Source organism: Plecotus auritus, assembly GCF_963455305.1.
Source record: "Plecotus auritus genome assembly, chromosome: 6".
In the NCBI taxonomy this organism is placed as follows: Eukaryota; Metazoa; Chordata; class Mammalia; order Chiroptera; family Vespertilionidae; genus Plecotus; species Plecotus auritus.
Genome location: NC_137773.1, coordinates 18,083,370 through 18,103,922, shown reverse-complemented (window position 1 = coordinate 18,103,922; position 20,553 = coordinate 18,083,370). Strand labels below are relative to the sequence as shown.

At 44.2% G+C, this 20,553-nt stretch overlaps 1 protein-coding gene across 1 annotated transcript in view; it reads left to right on the top strand.

Moving 5' to 3' along the window:
- Positions 1-252: 252 nt before the first annotated feature.
- Positions 253-20,553, top strand: part of SGCD (sarcoglycan delta) — a gene marked incomplete at its 3' end in the record, with an annotated part of 771,422 nt that continues 751,121 nt past the window's right edge. The window contains exon 1 of the mRNA XM_080672659.1: positions 253-897. The remainder of the gene's footprint in view (positions 898-20,553) is intronic.

Below are 20,553 nucleotides of genomic sequence, written 5' to 3'. Positions count from 1 at the left end.
GGAAGCTGGGGCAGCCTTGCACACTAGTCTTCCCGGAGCTGCAGAGAGGAGCCCTGCGCCCTCGGGAGCCTCTCAGGCAGCGGCTTCCCCTGGCTGCCCCCGTGAGCGGGCTGTCCCCGCCACCCCGCCCGTGGCTCCCCTCGCTCCCTCCCTCCAGCCCCGCTGGCCGGAGCGCGCACACCGGGGCTCCGGCACGTGGGCGCGCGGGAGGCGGCGGCAGCTGCTGCCGCTGCGCTGCCGGAGCCCAGCCAGAGCCGGCGAGATCACCCTCCATGCTGCGGGCTCTGCGGCCACCTTCCGCTCAGCTTCTGGCCCGAGCCCAGCCCGGCAAGCAGGCGAAGGAGCAGGAGGGGAGGGGAGGAGGACAGGGCCTGGAAGAGGGGCTCGGAGGGCTGGGGCGAGCGGGGCTTTGAACAAGGGGTGTCCGCAATCGGGAGGAGGCAGCCCTGCTCTCTCCATCGGTCTCTGCTCCAGCCTTTGCTGGGGCTTCCAGGCATGTGGATGTGGCTGCGCTCTTAGGCGGCAGCCCGCGGAGGCTTCCCGAAGCCGGTTGGCCCACGCCTGCCCCAATTCCGCGGACAAGTCCCTTGTCTATTCTGACGCGCCCGGCAGCTCGAGCCTGAGCGAGCGCGAAGTCCAAAGTCCGCCCCCAGCTCAGCCAACTTCCCTGGGAGCCCCTCTCCCTGCAGCAGCCTGCACCAGTCCTGGGAGCAATGCGCCCCCAGCCGGGCGGCGCGCCCTCTGCCAACTCGCCACCCATGGGATTGACTGCCCTCGGCTGCCCCGCTTGGAGCGCGTAGCCTTCGCCGCGTGGCTGGGGAGAGGAGCGAGACATTTGGAGGATCCCTTGCGGGTCAGTCTGCGGGGGTGCCCTGCGGGGCAGCATCAATACCCAGGGTGAGTAGCCTGGTTGTGGCGGCGTCTTTTACCCCCCAGCTTGGAGCTTGCATGGATGGCAGGGAGATAGGAGAAAGTTGAGTCTCCTTGCACCTATCCTGGTATTTGTCAGCAGAACGCAACATTTGTTCCCCTAAGCCAGTTGCCTTCGGGACTTCCCTGAAAGCCTTTAATTCCAAACCAAAGAGGGAGACCTCTTCCGTCTCCCAAGGAGAAACAGGCTCCGTAGAGCAGACCACTGACTGTTCCTCACCAACAGGCTATTTGGGGCTTGTCAGCCGCCGGCATGTTAAGCAGGCACCCAGCGCTTGGAGATCCGCAGCCACCTCGGCGCGCTCTGGGCAGCCGGGCCCCTAGGGGAGGCTTAGCGCTGCTTGATTAAAGAGAAGTGACTGTTGAAATATTAAGGAAGTGTGCATGTGTGTGATTGCGTGCAGGAAAGGTAGCCATAGGAGGAGGCGCAAGTGAAATTTATATGTCGCGTCAGGTACCTTGGGCGTCCAGCTCCACGGTGCGGGTTTGGGGGCGCATGATCTAACAGAGTCCAACAGGTGGCCTGCTCGGGCTTCCTGTGGCCGGTACTGGGGAGGGGAAACCACTCCCTACCCGGGGCCCAGGCTGCTGCCGCTTCTAGGGGCGCATCTGAACAGGGGTAAGGAAATGAGCTCTCTGCTCTCAGGCCTGATTTGGGGTGAGTGTGTGAGGCATCCAAATGCCTCCTATCGGGAAACAGCGGCCTCATTGTGTATCTGACTGAGGTTTCAACTTGCAGGCAACTGAGGGGCCATTCAGCAGCAGCGAGGCGGACTTGGCAGGTCCTCAGATGCAAGCCCCAGCCTTCTTCGTGGTCCCTGGTGGAGGGTATACCAGCTCCCTGGGCTGGGCTCCTAGCCAGACCTCAGCATTTTGTCTCTGTATTCCACCAAGGGGAGGGGGAGTTGCTGGAGTACCAGGAGCTGTGGCGAGTTTATTCTTCTTTACCTGCCTCCAGCACTTTTATCGTGAGACTCAGATGGAGGAGTGGGGTGTATGTGTGAAGGGTGTGTACACGTGGTGTGCACACTTGAGTGTGGGGACAGGTCGAGTTTGAGAGCTGGACCGAAAGAGACTAGAGAGAGACCAAGAGATTAGAATTAGGAGAGGGTGTGGCTCCACTTCAAAAAGTTTCTTCTGAACTCACCATCCTTAGGTGATTTTTGAGTGTGCAAAATACCCTGATCCTGTACCAGATGGCACTCCAAAGTAGCATCTTCCGAGGTCTGCTGCATAATTCCTCCATCCTTCAGTTTGCTCACCTGTAGATTTGGGGACAGATATCCCCGCTCCTGGCAGAAGCTCTGATATTTCTATAAAAGAGGTGCTTAGAGATGGGTGTCTGGTTGGAAGATGGAAGAGCAGCTGGGGATGTGTGTGTGTGGTGGGGGAGGGGGAGTTACTAGTATATGGAAACTGCATGCATAGAGGGTTGTTGGTTTTTACTAGACTGTGTTTTGCGGGGGTTTATTGGCTTTGACACGCTTGATGGTGATGCTGAGATGCTAAATCTTTTCCAGCACCCCCTTGGCACCATCACACCACTGCCTCCCCATGGTGCAGAGAGCTGTTTGTACTATGGAAACAAAGTGATGGACACTCCAAAATGTAAAAGAACCCTGCACTGCTAGCACTTGGCCCAGCGGCTTCCCCTCTGGGGAAGGCTCTGGGTACTAGAGCTGTTTGGCCTCTCTGTTTCTTTTCCACTGGGTGTGCAATTTGCTGCTGCGTCTTTTCAGCTGTGATTTAGTTTCCATCCCCACCAGGGACCTTCATCACTAGAGTCCTCTGGCAGCAGATCATCAAGAACGTGTAAGAAGAGTGAGCCTCTTGACTTGTAGAGGGCGCTAGCTGAATTTAGCATGGGGCGCTAGCTGAATTTAGCATGCTTGGCGGGAAGATTGGCCCTGGAAGCTCCTTGTTGGAAAGGGAGCCAGGAGCTGGGGCGTCCAGAGGAGAAATGGGCAGTGAGGTCTTGTGTATGACAGAGAGACAGAAAGACAGAGACAGATAGATGTACAGAGTCAGTCAAGGATGAAAAGCAGGGAGGGCAGGATGAGACACAGAAAGACAGAGACACACAGAGTCAGAGCAAGAGGGGAATCAGGGAGACAAATACACACAGAGGCAAAGAAGAGAAGGAAAGCTATAGGGTAGAGGGGCAAAGAATAAGAGGAAGAGGCCCGAGAGAGAGAAGTGGAAGGGAGGGAGAGGAACCTGAAGACGAGTGAGAGAAGAAAGTAAAGGGAAAGGAATGGGAACAAGGTGGAAGTCAGTGGGGAGGAGAGAAAAGATGGGCGAACAGGGGAGACAGAGGAAGTGGAGTGTATGTAATTTTTATAAACCACATGGCCATTCTAAGGAAGTTGATAGAATCCACATCCTTAAGTTGCCAGCTCTTGGAGAGTGTTTGTTTCTCTGGGGAGTCGTGAATTAGGCAGGAATTGGACACCTGCTTGGAGCCCAGCTGCATTGGAGATGGCAAGAATGTAAGAAGTTGACATTCTTGGAAAATGCACAGATGCACAAGTTCATTTGCCTTCCCTGTTTTTTCCTGGGTAAACCCAGGACTGGCGAATTATGGGGAGGGTTGCTTTATTAACCATACTTGTCAGTGATTCTCTATCCCCTGTTGAGGTAGCTTCTGAGAAAAGCAAATTACAGGACTCACTCCTCTGGGAGTCTGATCCAACGGGGACAGGAATGTGCCACTGAGTATCCCAGTAGATTTTGAACCGATTGTCCCTGATCCACACTTTATAAACATGGAATAGACGGCATAACACCCTTCCGTAATTTGTTCCCATATTTCCTCTCGAGAGATGTAGGTTCACACCTCCTCTGGTATTCCATCCTCCCCAGAAGAGCTCATTTCTTGTGGATTTCTCTTGATAAAAGGACAAGCCCAAGGATTGCTCAGCCAGGGTTACCTTTCCGTGAACCTCATTAATCACAGCAGCTCCAGGGGACAGCAGATAGCTCTGGTTGACCTTGTCAGGGGTGTCCACGACTAACAGGTATTGAGTGCTCAGCAGGGCACTGTCCTGCGCGTTCTTTATTCCTGGGCCTATTTAACACTCACAAAAACGATGCCATAGGCACCATTATCAGCGTCTGCATTTTATACTTTAGGAAGTTGAGACTTAGAGAAATGATGATACTTGTCCCAGAGAAATGATATTAGTTGTTCATGGCCCGGCAACTGGAAAGCAGCGGTGCTGAAATTCAAAACCAGGTTGACTCCAGGGGTCTAAGGTTCTAATTACATACCATGCTGGCTCCTAATCCCAGCACTCCATTCTAGACAGATGGAGCCGACAAGCCTTTGAGATCTTTTCCGAGCACGTTCTCTCCCCAGTTTATCAATTGAGGAAAAGGAGAAGCGGCTGAAGAAAGTGAGAAGTGACTTGTCGGAGATCCTTCCACCATTGGGTGCCAGAAATGGGACAAGTGCCCTGATAGCTTGAGGCCCCGTGTAGCCTCGTCCCCACCACAGCAGTGAGGATCATGTCTGGCTGATCGTCAAGGTCCCATGAGCATCTTAGTCAAGTTCCTGGACCCCACTAGAGCCTTACTGAATCTTGGGGCAAAGAGCCCAGCTGTCTGTATTTTTAGTCCCTGCCTGGAGTCGGCATCTGCACATTCATTATCTTTTGCCCCAGTTACTCTGTAGCTCCTGATGCTGTGGATCCCTTTCAAACAGCTTCAGGAGGCAACTCCAAGCCCCTCCTGCTCCCAGCAAAATACACACACAGAAAAGTAGTACACTCTGTATGCTGCAGCCCACACTGAGGTAACGCGGGTAAGGCAACAGCTGGTCAACCCAGAGGCAGCTTTGAACGCTCTTTGAGAGGTGTGCTAATCACATTGATGTTCGTTATACTCAGTTTTTCCTGTGCCAAGTCAGAGAGCATTTAAGGAAACATCAAATGCTCCTTCAATGCATCAGTGTCCGTATTTGTACAAATACTTGACACAAAGTGACGGACACCAGAGTGTCAGCTCTGTTTCCCAATCTGGTGGATTTAGCTGTGGTGTAAGAAAGACCCTTCCCACCCTAACCGGTTTGGCACAGTGGTTAGAGCGTTGGCCTGCGGACTGAAGGGTCCCAGGTGTGATTCCGGTCAAGGGCATGTACCTTGGTTCCGGGCACATCCCCAGTGGGAGGTGTGCAGGAGGCAGCTGAATCAATGTTTCTAACTCTCTATCCCTCTCCCCTCCTCTCTGTAAAAAAATCAATTGAATATTTTTTTTTTTTAAAAAAGAAAGACCCTTCCCTCCACTTCGTTCTCACGCTTCTGACTCCCCTCAGAATCTGTCAGCGCCTCCTTCCGCAGGCGACAAGGAGCCACCGCACGCACTCTTGTGTCTTTCTGGCCCACTTACATTGTTTTCCCGGTGACTTCAACATCTTTTCCCTTCCATGTCGTTGAATAGTGTCCAAAGGTGCCAGACATCTGGTCCAGGAAACTGTTTTGTCATCTTTCCCTTTTCAGATCCAAATTTGTGTTCTGAATCTGTTGCTTTTAACCCTGACCTCTTATTCAAAGATGGTAATTGAGCCTTAGGTAGCTTTGATAAGCAACTGTGATACATGTGCTTTAAATAATGACAGTCATTTGTGAGTAGATTGCAAACCGAGGGATAACTTAAGTTCACAATGTCTGCATCTTTAATACGCTGGGACCTTTTTGCCATTGCAGTGGGACAAGGCTAGTTTTCTGGCCTGGATGGCAGTGGAGAAGTGGTGACGACCTGGGCTCTGAGTGCAGACAACTAGCCATCAGTGCCTGCCTCCACCTGCTAGCTGTTATAACATTGGTGTGGTTATTGAACGTCCCCAACTTTCCATTTCCTCACCTAGGCATTGAAGACAAGAACAGGGTGCCCCTTCTGTGTATGCTGCCAGGACTCGCCTTGATCTGTACCTGAAGTACTGAGCAGGGTGCCTGGCATGTGGTAAGGACTCACTGGTTCTTTAGTGTTTGTGAAACGTTTGCCATGTGCCGGGCTCCATTGACCTCACATAAGTTAGGACAGTGGTCGGCAAACTCATTAGTCAACAGAGCCAAATATCAACAGGACAACGATTGAAATTTCTTTTGAGAGCCAAATTTTTTAAACTTAAACTTCTTCTCATGCCACTTCTTCAAAATAGACTCGCCCAGGCCGTGGTATTTTGTGGAAGAGCCACACTCAAGGGGCCAAAGAGCTGCATGTGGCTCGCGAGCCGCAGTTTGCTGACCTCTGGGTTAGGAGGTTAAACAACTTGCTCAGGTCACACAGATCCTACGTAACAGATTTGAGACTTCAAATCTGGTTCTGTCCTTTTCACCTCCCCCTCACCCCCCAACTCTTACTGTGGCATTGGTGTGACTCACTCCCTTACGCGTTAAGACAGTGTTGAATATGAAACCTATTCTGATTTGCATTTTAATTGAACCCAATTAAAATCAAGATCTCTTGAATTTGGAAGGATACATTTGGTTAAGTCACCTCCAAACATTTGCTTTTGTTTGTTTTTTTAGCGATTGGGAAGGATTCCTGGATCCATCCCCTGCTGCTTTGGCTGGGTTGGCTGTCACCTGTTTCTAACCTCAGCGTAGATATTGCTTCTTGGAAAATCTCCCTCGACTCCTCAAGGGCTGAGTTAGATGTCTTTATGTGTCTTCCTCCACGTAAGATGCAGTACGCATGTCCCTTTACTTTCTATAGCTGCTCTGTCTAAAAGCTTCTTGAGACCAGGAACCTGGTCTTAACTGAAGTTGTATCTACAGCGCCCAGGAAAGTGTGTGACATACAGAAAAGTCACAAAATACTTTGAAGGACCAGTTGAAACTTTGAGCTAATTCTCCATGACCAAGAAAAAGTGGTCATCCAAACAAGGAAACTGAAAACCCTGTGGTGTCATGTGTCCCCAGAGGCACCAGTTCTTCTGATGAAAGAGGAGCCTAATGGTATCCGCAGTTGTTGATTAACTATGTTAATAGCTTTGGGCAAGTTCCATTGTGATGTTGCTCAAGATATAATTAGAAGGGACACTCTGATTTATAGGTTAATGTGATTTTATCTGTTCGTATAATTAGTTGCTCAGAAAAAACAATTTTGTTTCTCAGCCCCAAAGTTTTCAAAATTAATAGGCTCCTGGAATTAGAACCAAGATTAGAGATAGTCTAGTTCTACCAGCTTGTATGAGCGATGAGCAAACTGAGAGACTCAAAGAAAGAAAGGGACTTGCCTGAGGTCACCCAGCAAGTTAGTGCCAGAGCCAATGTGAGAGCCAGAGGTTTCTGGCTGCAACCCCAGGACTCTTACTGCACAGCTGAGAGTGATTAACACATTCATGGTGAGCTCCTTGTTGCTTTGAAGGCATGCTCGCACGCCTTCTGCATGTACACACCCGTACTCTGCAACATCCCAAGATAAAGCTCATGCTGAAAAGTAGGGAAGCAAAACTGAAATGATTTGCTGGTAGGGTAAACCCAAGTGTCAGAGGAGTTGGTGAGAGCATCCTCGCAGGTCCTGCGCTGCTTGGCAAGGTCTTACTGGCCTCTAAGGTTCCAAGTCTACTTCTCAAACAAGGAAACATGGCTTGGCAGGGATGTCCCTTCAATGCTCTTGAGTGTGATATTTCAAGGAGATTTAGAGATACATGGACATTCACTGCCAAGCCCCTGGTGAGCATTGTTGGCAAAGGAGTGGTTCTGATCATGCTCCCTTTTCTTCTTAACGCTTTCTTAGATGGGAAGCAGGTCTACCTTGGGACCCCTTTCTCTACCTCTGGGGTGCCTTGGAGTCTGACTAAATGGATCAGTTTAAATGCATCTCAGACACAGAAATGTGTGTAGAGTGCTCTAACGTTGTTAACACATAGATTTTTATCACGTGGTGTCAGTGCTATGGAGACAGTAAGACATGGGCCGTTGGTGCGATATATTGTGGATGATCCTTTGGAAACATAATCAGTGCTGATGAGGCAGCAGCACCATCTCAACAGAGCACATTCCCTGATCCCAAAAGGCTTGCCAAACCAACCCAAAGTAACAAGACTGTGATTATTCAAGGAAAAGGGCACAGATAAGAATTCTCTTTGCTTCTTAATCATAATCAGTCTGAAATTACTGATGTTACTTTTGATTTGGTGTGTAAGAGTTGGGTACAAGGGAGAGGCACCTCTCTTTTTTTTTTTTTTTTACCACCAGAACAAATTGTTCCCTTCCCTAACTTCTCTGAGTGTCTAAAAATCCCTTCATTAAGAGTAATTCCTTTGGGCTTCAAATAATTTGGGGTTTTCTATGGTCCTCCACTAAAATGCAAAACTTCCCACATAGGATATCATTTAGCTACTTTAGTTGTCTAGACCTAACATCTCACCCATACATCTCATCTCATACCTCTCACCTTATGGAGGCATTTTCACAGGTATCAAGGATGAATACTACCAGCATCACCACCACCACACTACCTACTACTACTTCTACTGCTGTTACTAATATTGCCATTTAAGGAGGACTTACTATGTGCCAACATGGTTCCAAGTTCTTTGTATGTATTTTCTCATCTCATGTGCCCAGTAACGCACCGCTGTAGATATGGGTTGGGGAATTATGCTATTACCACAGAGAGAACAAATTTGCTGAAAAGTGGGGGGAGGATAAAACCTGAATAGTAAAAAAAACCTGATCATCTGCACAGGAAAATATTGAGAAGCAGTGCGGAAGGTCAGGAGGAAAGGTGGCACCTCCTTCCTTTTCCCTGGTCCCAGACATCCAAGTCTACGCAGGAGATCTTTAGAAACTGCTAAGGAAACTGAGAAGTGGGAGTCAATGTGCACTAAATCCTCAGTGTTGTACATGGCAGAGCAGGGCTTTGAATGAAGACTGTTCTTATTTTCAGACTTCACTAGGTAATGCTGTCTCCACTTGACTTAGAAAACGCCACGCTTGAAAGGAACTTGGGGAACATCTTGTCCTGCAGCTTTCCCATCACTGTGGTGTACATTCAGGAAGACACTTTGCATCCTAACCCTAGCACCGTGGTCGTCAAACTGTGGCTCGCGAGCCACATGCGGCTCTTTGGCCCCTTGAGTGTGGCTCTTCCACAAAATACCACGGCCTGGGCGAGTCTATTTTGAAGAAGTGGCGTTAGAAGAAGTTTAAGTTTAAAAAATTTGGCTCTCAAAAGAAATTTCAATCATTGTACTGTTGATATTTGGCTCTGTTGACTAATGAGTTTGCCGACCACTGCCCTAGCACATAGCCTCACCCACAACTGACACAATGGTTTTTAAAAAACAATACTTTTACTCTGGGTTATTTACAAATGTCTCCTATTCTATTGTATTCTGCTACCCACTGTCCACATGTCCACATACAGATACAACATATTCACACACATAATTGAAACAAAGGTTTCAAAAATAATGTTTACCCTTACTCTGGGTGATATACTTTGGGGAGATAAGAGGCAAGTACAGACAATGCTTTCTCTTCTTGAGGAATCTGGAGACACAATTTACTTACCCCAAACAGGTTGAGAAGAAAAAACTATGGTGTGTTTTTGAGACTTACTGCTGCCATTCCATGCAGAAAGGAGAGCAAGTGCAGAGGCCCTCAGGTGGGACTGTGCCTTTCTCATCTGAGAACCGACGAGGGAGCTAGTGGTGCTTGAAGTAGAGGAATACAGTAGCACATGCCTCCTAGGAAGGAGCTGTTGGTAATAAGAACAAAATATTCTATCTGAGCTGCCTCAGCTAGGCCTTTCTAGAATAGTTAAAGAAAGTTGTATGGTATTTCTAAATTACACGAAAATACATTTTCTTTTACAGGAGTCCGGGATTTTTCAGTGCAACTGCCTCTCATATAGTCCTGGTGAACTGAAAGGAAGTGTAGGCATGTACCCAGTATACAATTGCTCAGTTGTTTTAATTGAACGACCTTAGCTTCAGTCTAGTTGCTGTACTAGCTGTAGTTCAACAATTGCTCAAGAAAAAACACTTGAATAACTGAATGGATTAGGAAGTGAACTCACTAGCTTGGCTGGTGTAAAACTAAGGGAAGAGACTGAGGCGGCTCCACCCTTTTGGTGGGCAGAGAATTAGGTGGGATTGCTTAGAGAAGCACGTTTTCAGTTATCAGCTGGGAAACTCCATACCTGCCAAGGTAAGAGGAAGTTTTACTTTGAACTCAAAGAGACAGGTTTTTTGTTTTGTTTTGTTTTGTTTGTTTTTAAGTTTGAAAAATCATTTGTTTTGTTGGAAGTAGAATGAAATTAAACAGCATGGAGAGTTAATGCCGGCCAATTCTGCCCTCCCCACTCTACCTTAATGAAGCTTTTGGTGTGATTGTCCCAGTGTTCCCTCCACAAGCTCAAAGAGAGAAATAAAGGGACACTGTATCAAAGTGCTTGCAATGGGCCCTAGTTGGTTTGGCTCAGTGGATAGAGTATTGGCCTACGGACTGAAGGGTCCTGGGTTCGATTTCAGGCAAGGCCATGAACCTGTTCCTGGCCTGGGACTCTTGCAGGAGGCAACCAATCCTTGTGTTTCTCTCACATCAATATTTCTCTCTGTCTTTCCCTCTCTCTTCCACTCTCTCTAAAAATCCATGGAAAAATATCCTCGGGTGAGGATTAATAATAAAAAAAAATTCTTGGAATGAGTTAATGCATTTTTAATGAATGAAAACATATTTTTAACAACAAAAGTATTTCTGAATGCATAGCAAGATTTTTATTTTTATATGTCATAGTGAGGAGAGACATACATCTAGGACCACTTGATTTTGAGAAAATATTTATATTAGATGTCTTCAATTTTCAGGCTGGGTGGTTCCTTTTCAGATGCAAAATCACTCAAACTGAAATCCTTTTTGTACTCCAATTGGGCCTGCCAGCTTTCAAAGAGGCAGTTGGGATAATATGATAAACTGGCCCGTGTGCTCAATCTTAGCTCATCAAGTCTGTGCCAGGATTGACATTTCCTACAGTGGGGCTTGATGTTCTGATTACAAATTGGTCCTGAGTAGCTGGACTCTTCATAATTTCATTCACTAAGGGATAGTGTGTGTATCCTCAGGTCTGCTTTGCTTTTGAAACCTGGAGAAGGAAATATATTTCTGGTTCCCATCTCTTGTTAAAAATGTGGTACAGAGGGAAATTGGTACAGAAACAGATACAATTTATTACATGAAAGGAAAGAGGCAGCTTTTAAGGTAGTGGAGGATCTTAGTTTCTCCTTGAGGGAGGCAGGGGATGGAGTAGGAGAGAGCGGGGAGAGAGGAGTTCTGGGACCGCCTGACTTGAAAGCAGAGGCCTTCAGCCAGGCTGCCCTTTACCTGTGAAGGTGGGGTTCCTGGAATTGATTGGCTGACTTTCAGAAGGAGGGTCTCTCCGAGACTAGCTGGCTTTTAGAAGTTTGTGTCCTGGTACAAAACCTCCGATGATTGATTTGTACGGGTTGAACGGCAGTTTCTCCTGACTGTGGCTGCAGAACCATCAGCCTTTTCCCTGGAAGATAAAGACCTTTTATTCTCACTTATGAAGTCTTATTATTTCCATTGTAAAGACAAATGGTTGATTACTTGCTCAAAAGTTGGCAGCTACAAAGTGGTAGAGCTGGGACTTGAGCCTTAGCATCCTGGCTTCACAGCCTACCATTCACTGAATTATAGCACCTATCGCATTTCGTTATAAGGTTATATGATTATAACATAATCATTCTTATCAGAAGTCTTAGAGTTTTCCCCTCGCTACTCTCCACTTCTCTATCTCAGTAAAATGGCACCAGTTGTGCAAACCAGAAACTGGGAATTACCTGTGACATTTCTAACATTTTGAGCCTATCTCTAATCAACCAGTCTTACATTCTTGATCAGCATGACAGTCTGGCCATTAGTCTTTGTCGCTACATGGTTGCCACAAGAACCTTTGAAAAAGGTCACTTTTGGCCACTTTAAAATCATTGTGTTATTTTAATTTAGTTCTAGGGTAAGAATCCTATCCTTTCCCCACCTCTGTACCTTATCTCATGCCACGCTGTACCTCTGACTGGTCATGCTGACCCTTTTTTTTTCCAGACTCTTGTTCATGCAGCCACAGGGCCTTTCCACGTGCTGTTTGGTTTGAAGTTTGAACCCTCCAGCTACATTACCAGCCACCCTCCCTTGTCATGGTCACCCCCTACCCCCCACGCCATGCCTCCAAAGTTCTTGAAGATTTTAGTTCCTGATTGACTCTCTTTCCTCAAAACTACTCTGGTCATAACTCTTGATTATTATAATCTCTATGTAGATCATTTCTCCAATATCCTGGTCAGTTCCTTGAATTCTCCTTGAGTGACTACTACTACCATAGACATACCCTAGGCTTATGGTTCTTAAGTTTTGGCATGCATCAGAATCACCTGGAGGATTTTTTAAAATACAGAGTTCTGGGTCCCACCCCCAAAATTCTTGTCTCGGTAAGTCTGGGGTGGGGCTGGAGACTTTGCATTTCTGACAAGTTGAGAGTGATGCTGATGTTGCTGATCTGAGGACCACACTTCGAGAACCACTGCAAACTGTATCCTGTCCTCTGCAACAATTGCCCCATGTCCATGACCTGAATTTCAAGCATCTCACTCTCTAGCAGCTATATTCTAACTCTGTAGCTCACTCCCTTACTTCTGGTAGCCTCACTCCAGTGACTCTTTGACAACCCCTATCTCTAATCAGATGTATGAAAACAGAGTGTTGCAAATGCTTGTGGTGTACGCAGCAATAAGGACGAGTCATTTAGGAGTGGCGCTATTTTCTATCGTGAAACTTGACATTTGTGAAAATTGTCAGTGTCCTACCTTCTTTTCCCATCTGTATATTTTCATACCTTTTAAAAAGTGAAGTTGCTGAACTCTCGGTGAAGTGTCATGAAGTAGGTATAAAATATGTTAAATTAATATATTTGACTCAACTAAGGGATAAAAAGGTGTTAAATGCACATACATATATAGACAATGTTCCCTCCTGGACTTTTATTATTTCATCAGATAGCTATAATTTCATCTATGGTCATTTAAAATATAGGTATTTCACATATTTAACAACTCTATTGTTACTTTAAGAAAATATTTGAAGCCATATCCTATCCTTGAAATGAATAAATAAACCATGCTGTGTTTTTGGCAATAACATCTTAGTTTTACAAGTGTTTCAGCATTGTTTACAGAAATTATTTCCTATCACCCTTGACTGCAATCCTATGGGATGCTAGAAAAAAATGTTTCTTCATTAGAGAAAAGAGAACCAGAGAGCTGAAGCACCTTGTCCAAGGACACAAACTGCAGCAAGTTGGATTCATATTTAGAGCTTCTTTTGCCTCAAAACCCAGAGTTCTTTCCATTTGGATTTGATTCTTTTTGTTAAAATATGTTTTTATTAATTTTAGAGAGGAAGGGAGAGGGATAGAAAGATAGAAACACAGATGAGAAACATCAGTTGATTGCCTCCTGCACCTGCACGCCCCCTACTTGGGGATAGAGCCTGCAACCCGGGCATGTGCCCTGACCAGGAATCAAACCAGTGGCCTCTTGGTCCATGAGTTGATGCTCAACCACTGGGCCACACTGGCTGGACTTGGGTAGAGAATCCTGATGGTTGAAGACACTCCAGAGATCATTTAATTTGGGAGTCCCAGGGAAATAGGAACACAAATAGTTTTAGCCGTAGAGTATGATAAACTGTCTAAATCTGATTTCTGCTGGTTGTCACTGTTTGGCTATGAGTACTACCCTATTTTCTGATTTTGAAGGGAAACTGAAAATATGGAGATTTAATGATAACTTTCAAATTTGAAAATATTTGCACAATTCAGATTAGAAGAGAAACACTATGTAGGGCCAAATTAACATGTCTGATTTACCTATGGGACATTAGTTTGAAACCTGTGACCTCACATGATATTGCAGGTGGGAGGTATTTTTATAACAGTCCCAGAATCTGATAGTTTGGCCCTTTGCTTAAACATTTCTAGTGACATAGGACTTTCTCTACTGTAGTGGTTCCATTGTTGCCATTTCCTTGCTCTTGGGTTACTCATTCTTAGCTCCTTCATTTTGCTTACATCCTGTAACTGTTCATGATTCCACAGGGAAACCTTTCAAACATTTCAGGAGAGCATCTTTTTTTTTCCTCACCCTCACCCCCAGTATTCTTTATATGTTAAAAATTCATAGTCTTTCAACTATAATCCTCAGACATGGTTTTTACAGCCTTTATAATCCCAGCTACTTTCTTCTGGATGTTCTCTAAATCTGTTAAATTTCTCCCAGAGTAGCCCATAGTATTCCATGATAGCGTCTCATATGACAAATAAAAATATTTTTAAGGTTATTGAGATATAGTTGACATATAATACTATTTTAGTTTCAGGTGTGTACAATATGATGATTCAATATGAGTTACTGTTATGGCATCATCAAAAACAGGTAGATAGATTTTTGTTACATTTTCAAGTTATATTTGGAATGATATGACACAAAATTAGTCTCTGTCACAATTGTTAAAGTCATTCTTCAAAGTGGCCTAAGCTGATAAAGATCAGGAGGTATATGTGACTATCCACTGAGAAAGACTTGCCACCATTTTTGAGACTTCAAGAACAGAGAAAACAAACAGCTATTCTAAAGAAGAGCCCTACTGTAAAATATGTGTGAATGAATTACAGTCATAACTTGTGATAGAACTGGTCCTCACAGGAGTCTAGAGTCTAGAATAAGGAAGTTTTAATGAAATGTTTATGAATGATCCTCCTGGATAATGCTACAAGGCCAGCTAGTTAATGATGAGCACTATGGTTTATTAGAAACCTACTATGTGCTAAATACAATAATAGAATACAGATGGACATGATAATGAATGTCGACTACTTGGCATAGTAATAGCAGTTAATGATTCAAGTAAGTGATAAAGTTACTATCATCATTATTAATACTATTATTATGTTTAATATGCTACTTAGTCCTTATACTCCTCAAGAGGTCATTATTATTGCCATTTTTTAGAGGTGGAAACTAAGACTTCGGTTAAGTCCTGAGATCACACAGCTTGCAAACACAGAGCCTGGAGTCTTTCAAGCACGGAAACACGTGCTACTCCTTCTCCTTCATGCTTCTCTCTCCCTTGCAGTCTGAGATGAACTTGGAATCAGGGTATAACCCATTATTCCATCTGAAGAATTGTCAGATTTTTTCTCTCTCTTATGATTAGGCAGTGAATTTAATTTTAAACGCAGACACGGAAATACACGTTTATCCTTGTCAAGCATTATTTGTGGTGTTGGCACTCTATTCTAGTCTATTTAGATCATTCTGAAAGTCAAGTATTTCAATCAGTGTATTAAATTTGTGACATGCACTCATTTGACAAGCAAGACTGACTTCTGGGACTTTTTCCTGGCGTTTGATTACAAGATATTTAAAGGGGACACAGAAATGGGAGAGGTAGCAAAACAGACAGAGCTTTGGGCACACTCCCAGAGATGTTTCATTCATTTAACCTCCCCTGTTTTATATCAGTCATGAGTTGGAGTTCTTTGTGTATGGTGACCTGACCTGGTATGCATTTGCTATCCTAAGCTTCTCATAATCTATCTCATATATTTTCCATCTTGTACATAAGTTTATCAAGAAATGACTCAGTGGACAGAGTGTCGGCCTGCAGACTGAAAGGTTCCTGGTTCGATTCTGATCAAGGGCACCTGTACCTTGGTTGCAGGCTCCTCCCCAGCCCAGGCCCTGGTCGGGGTGCATGGAGGAGGTAACCCATCGATGTGTCTCTCTCATATCGGTGTTTCTCTCACTCTGTCTCTCTCCCTCCCACTCTCTCTAAAAATTAATGGAAAAAATATCCTTGGGTGAGGGTTAAGAAAGAAAGAAAGAAAGAAAGAAAGAAAGAAAGAAAGAAAGAAAAGGAGAAAGGAAGAAAGAAAAAAAAGAAAGAAAGAAAGAAAGAAAGAAAGAAAGAAAGAAAGAAAGGAATGGCAGATTTCCCCCCAAAACCAATATATTCCACAATTATGAAATTCTATCTCTCTGTAAGACTAGTAAGCTTATTTTAAAATTCAGGTGAGCTTGGAAGGACTTACTTTTGTTGAACCTATGACTTTAGCTGTCACTGCTTTCTGATCTTGATTCATTCTTGTTGGTTTGAGAGATGTAACATTGATTTTACTTAAAATTTCTAAAATGATTTTAACTTTTAATAAAATGATTTCTGGGAGGAGCAGATTCCTAGGAACCTGAAAAGCAAGTTATGAAGCAAACTGTAATTATTACAGTTAGAATCTGGGCACTCATAACAGATTTGTTTAATCGAATGCCTTTAAAATGAATGTGCAGATGTATCACAAATAGGAAAGATATTTCACATGCTTCAGATAACTAATAGTTTTGGTGTGGGAGGATTGTTCTAAGAATGTACAGAAAATTTAATGCATTTCTTGTTTCTTTGCACCATCTCCCCCATTGGGCAGAGAGTTTGTTTAAGCAGGAACCAGAGCTGGCATATTCCACACATAATTTTCCTATATCTTATAGAGAGTAAAAGGAAGCCGCCTGGAGAGATGCATGAAAGGCGGCATTTAATTGGGAGGAAAAAAATAACCTGTATTTGTCTCTCTTAATTAGTGTAGGAAGAGTTCTATTTCTCTAAAGAGCCCCTTTCTAGTCTATATTTATAGAACAGCAACTTAAAAATGGCATTTTTTCTTAAAGTATTAGAACTTTTTAAAAAGCTTCATACTATGAAATAGATTTTAAAAAGAGAACTGCACTTAATAATTTGTGAACAGTTAGGGATCTTTCCGTGTGTAATAAACACAGAAGGCCTCGCGGGCTAGTTTTGGCCTTTGGCCAATGGCATTGGAGTCCCTTTGGCTCTTGGCCATAGTTGCAGCTGAGTGGAGTGTAGGTGTGTTTGGGTGAAACCCGCTTTCCTTTAAGTGGGGCTGTGCTTGTCAGCCCTGACTCCTCCAGGCTGCTGTGCACATTTGGTGTCCAAGCCCGGTACCTGCAAGCATTAGGTTATGCAACCCTGGGGTGAGAGGAAGCAGGGTGGTCTTGTGGAGGGTGTAACACATTTAGATGAGATGATTATACCTCCTTGAAACAACTAAACACCCCTTCGGTTCTAGATTTACGATTTATTGTAATTTTTTTTTAAACCAAATGTGATTCTTTGATAATTTTAGATCTGGTTAGCACCTATGTGTGTAACTGGAAGTACAAAGTGTTTTGACGACATATACATGAAATTAAAGAATGGCTACACTTATTTGCAATGATAATGGTGATAAGAGACTCTCATAGGTCATAGCCTGAGGCAAGTAGATGATAAGAATGTTCTACATTTTTGAGTTTGACACATTATCAACAGATATGAGTGCACAGGGTTTTTTTAGGCTCTTTGATCTATGTATTTGAGCTTCCCAACAACCTCTTTCTCAGTTACCATGTAACTTTGCAATGACTATACGTTTGCAGTACATTTGATATCAAGGCTTCAAATCTTTTAGAAAAGGAGAACATTATTTTGCTCAAACAAGAGCCAAAGTTTAACCTTTACAAATTCCCTTTTTTTTTTCTTAGCTCAATTGGTGCCATCTTTAAAGAATTACTAGCTTTATTTTGTACCTTGATTGTCCAAAGGCAATCAGGGATGATGTAAAGTACTTTGAAGCCAAACGTATGGCCAGGCATCTGACTGCAAGCAAATGAGATGATGTCTCCAAGATGTTGTCATCTATAGGCTTAAAGAGACTAGTGGCCGGCCTATTAAGATTTTATGCCGATTAAATGCAGTAATGAATGTAATATCAGTAACAACACTAACAAAAGTTATTTATCTGACATTACTAAGCAACATATTCTGGGAAGAGAACAGGACTAGCATTTGAAGTCCCGAGTTTGCTCTTGATCTGATGGGGGACCTGTGGCCTTGAATGCTTCCTGGGTCCTCTGTTTCCTCATCTATATAAACGGAGCATAGCAATCCCTGCCCCGCCTCCTTCACGGAGATATTGTGAAAATCAAATGAGAGAATGGGAGTGATGGTATTTGGTAAATGGAGAGAGGTTGAAGTATTAGGGACTATAATTAAGAGTGAGTTTGACTTTAGAGAGCAAGCTGGCCCGGAAGAGCCTGCCCTGTAACTTCTGCCACCTGCCACTGCAGAAAGCGAGGACTAATTAAAAAGGCAGGAGTTACAGAGTCACGACACAGAGGCACAAAGGGAGAAGACCCAGCTTCCCATCAGCAGCAGGAGGGACTAAGAGAATAGAGATACCATTCGTTTGAATGGAGTCCCTGAGAACTATTACAACCCTTACGCAGGTAACTGCATTACATTGTATAGCAATGGTCCGCTGCAGAGTTATGGCATCAATGATAAAGTGGAATGCTAAACATCCTATCTTTAAACCACTTCCTTGGCATAGTTGCAGTTGAAAACTTCACTCATCAGAAGGGAGGGAATATAGTGTTTCTAGGCTGAATATGTAATTGAAAGTTTATCGATAATGCATTTCACTGTATACGTAAGGTTTAGTAGTAGTTGCAGCATTGTCCGGTTCGGATCTATTCATTTGTAATTGTTTCTAACTTCTACTTGTAATTCTTCCTCAACTTTCTGTGTGTGATGTATTTCTAGATACAATTTTCAGCTGTAAGTCAGCTTGAATATTGCTTAATTTGCAGCCACGAAAGCTGGATAGGATCCAGAGACCTGGGTGACATGCAGCCGCCTACCTCTGACCGGTGATGAGAACACACATTAACCTTTGCCTCGTTCCAGTCGAGAGGCTGCCAGGGTGCAGGAGCTGCCCATGGCCGCATTTCCACACAACCTGGTGCATTTCCTTCGTGATTCACCGCAAGATGTTATCATAGCTCATGGGAAAATGTTATTAACTTTAATTTAGTGAAATTGAGTGCTCTATGAGATATTGAATCAAGCTGGTTTCTCCTACTTGGTAAACACATTCATTAAAATGAAAAGATGACTGACATACTGTGTCCTACCTGGGCTGATTCATATAAACCAGTGGTCGGCAAACTCATTCGTCAACAGAGCGGCAAACTGCGGCTCGCGAGCCACACACATGCGGACCACATGGAGCCGCAGTTTGCCGACCACTGACATAAACCATGGAAATAGCATTCTGCTAACCTGGGACTTGATGTTTCATTGTGTATCTGTTTTTGCTGTTCTGAGACCTAGGCTAGGAGACTAATAGAACTATCAGACCTCTCAAATCTAACACTGTAAAACAATTGATTATGGAGCCATTTACTTTGTGGGGAAAACATACTTGACCCTTCACTGTAAACCAGGAGATGATCCAGCACGTTGTCGTAGTTGAGGGTTTTGTATCTCATGCGGAGTGAAGGGTAAATGAAAAAGGACTGCTTCTTAGGATTCTTTCTTTCATGGTAAGAATCACACTGTACTTTCCTTTTCCTTGTGGGTTTCCAGGCATGCCCAGGGGGTAGGCCAGGACCTTCTATGTTCTTATAATCCTGACAATGTTTCTGAGAACACACTTACTCCACTTTACACAACTCCTTTTTCTACAGAGATTTCTTCACCTCTAAACTTTGAATTGCTCAGGCACTGACACTCAATTTGTTAATGTTTATGTTCCTAATATGAGCGGAGTGATGGACATGTTGTAGGTGTGCAACTGATGGTGGTTAAATACAGGGATGATTTTTGTCTTTTTTCTCCTCAAAGTCATAGAGGAAAAACAACAACCAATAGAACTACAATTTGGTGACTTAAACTTAGGAATACCTTTCATTACTTGGCAGGTGTTGACTTGTTAAATTACAAAGTGTGTCCATGATGATTAAGAGCTTGGGCTCTATAGTCAGCCACACCTGATTCAGGTGCTTCTTCTGGCACTTACATGATGAGTGACATTGGGAACTTAACTGCCTCAGTTTTCTCATCTGTAAAATGGGGACAGCAATAATAGAGAAAGCTGATTTCATTTACGTAAAACAACCCTGAGCAATCTTAGATCAGCATGCAGAAATGTGAGTGGATTGAGGGATTTGCCTTGTGGTTAAGAGCCCTTGTATTTTCATAAATTATAACTTACTTAATTCTTGCAATATTAAACAATATTTTACCCATCTTCATATGAGCCCCTTGCAGGGCTTTTAACCACAGGCACTGTTTCAGAACATGGGAAAGTTACTAGGAAGTCCAGAAAAGGGGTGGGGGAGGAATTCAGGCTGCACTTGTAAAGAGATATATTTTTATTATAAAAAGCTCTCTGCCTTGTTGCCGAATGACAGTCTTTTATTGCACAGGTTGATCTTTCCTCCTCTTCCCAGGTTCCCTTATCTTCCCCTCCCCCCAGTTATTGATATGTTGGCTAATAAAAGAGATGTGTTCTGAATGTTACTTGAAGCCTAGTGACCTTCCACAGCTCCCACCTCCCACCCCCCAGAGTTGCTGTAGGGATTGAGTGCAACTATGTTTGCAAAGTGTTCAGCACAGCTCCTGGCACACAATTGACCATTCAATAAGCATTAGCTGTTGTTTGTATCCTTGTTGCCCAGCCATAGTTGCAGTTGTATGTGACTAG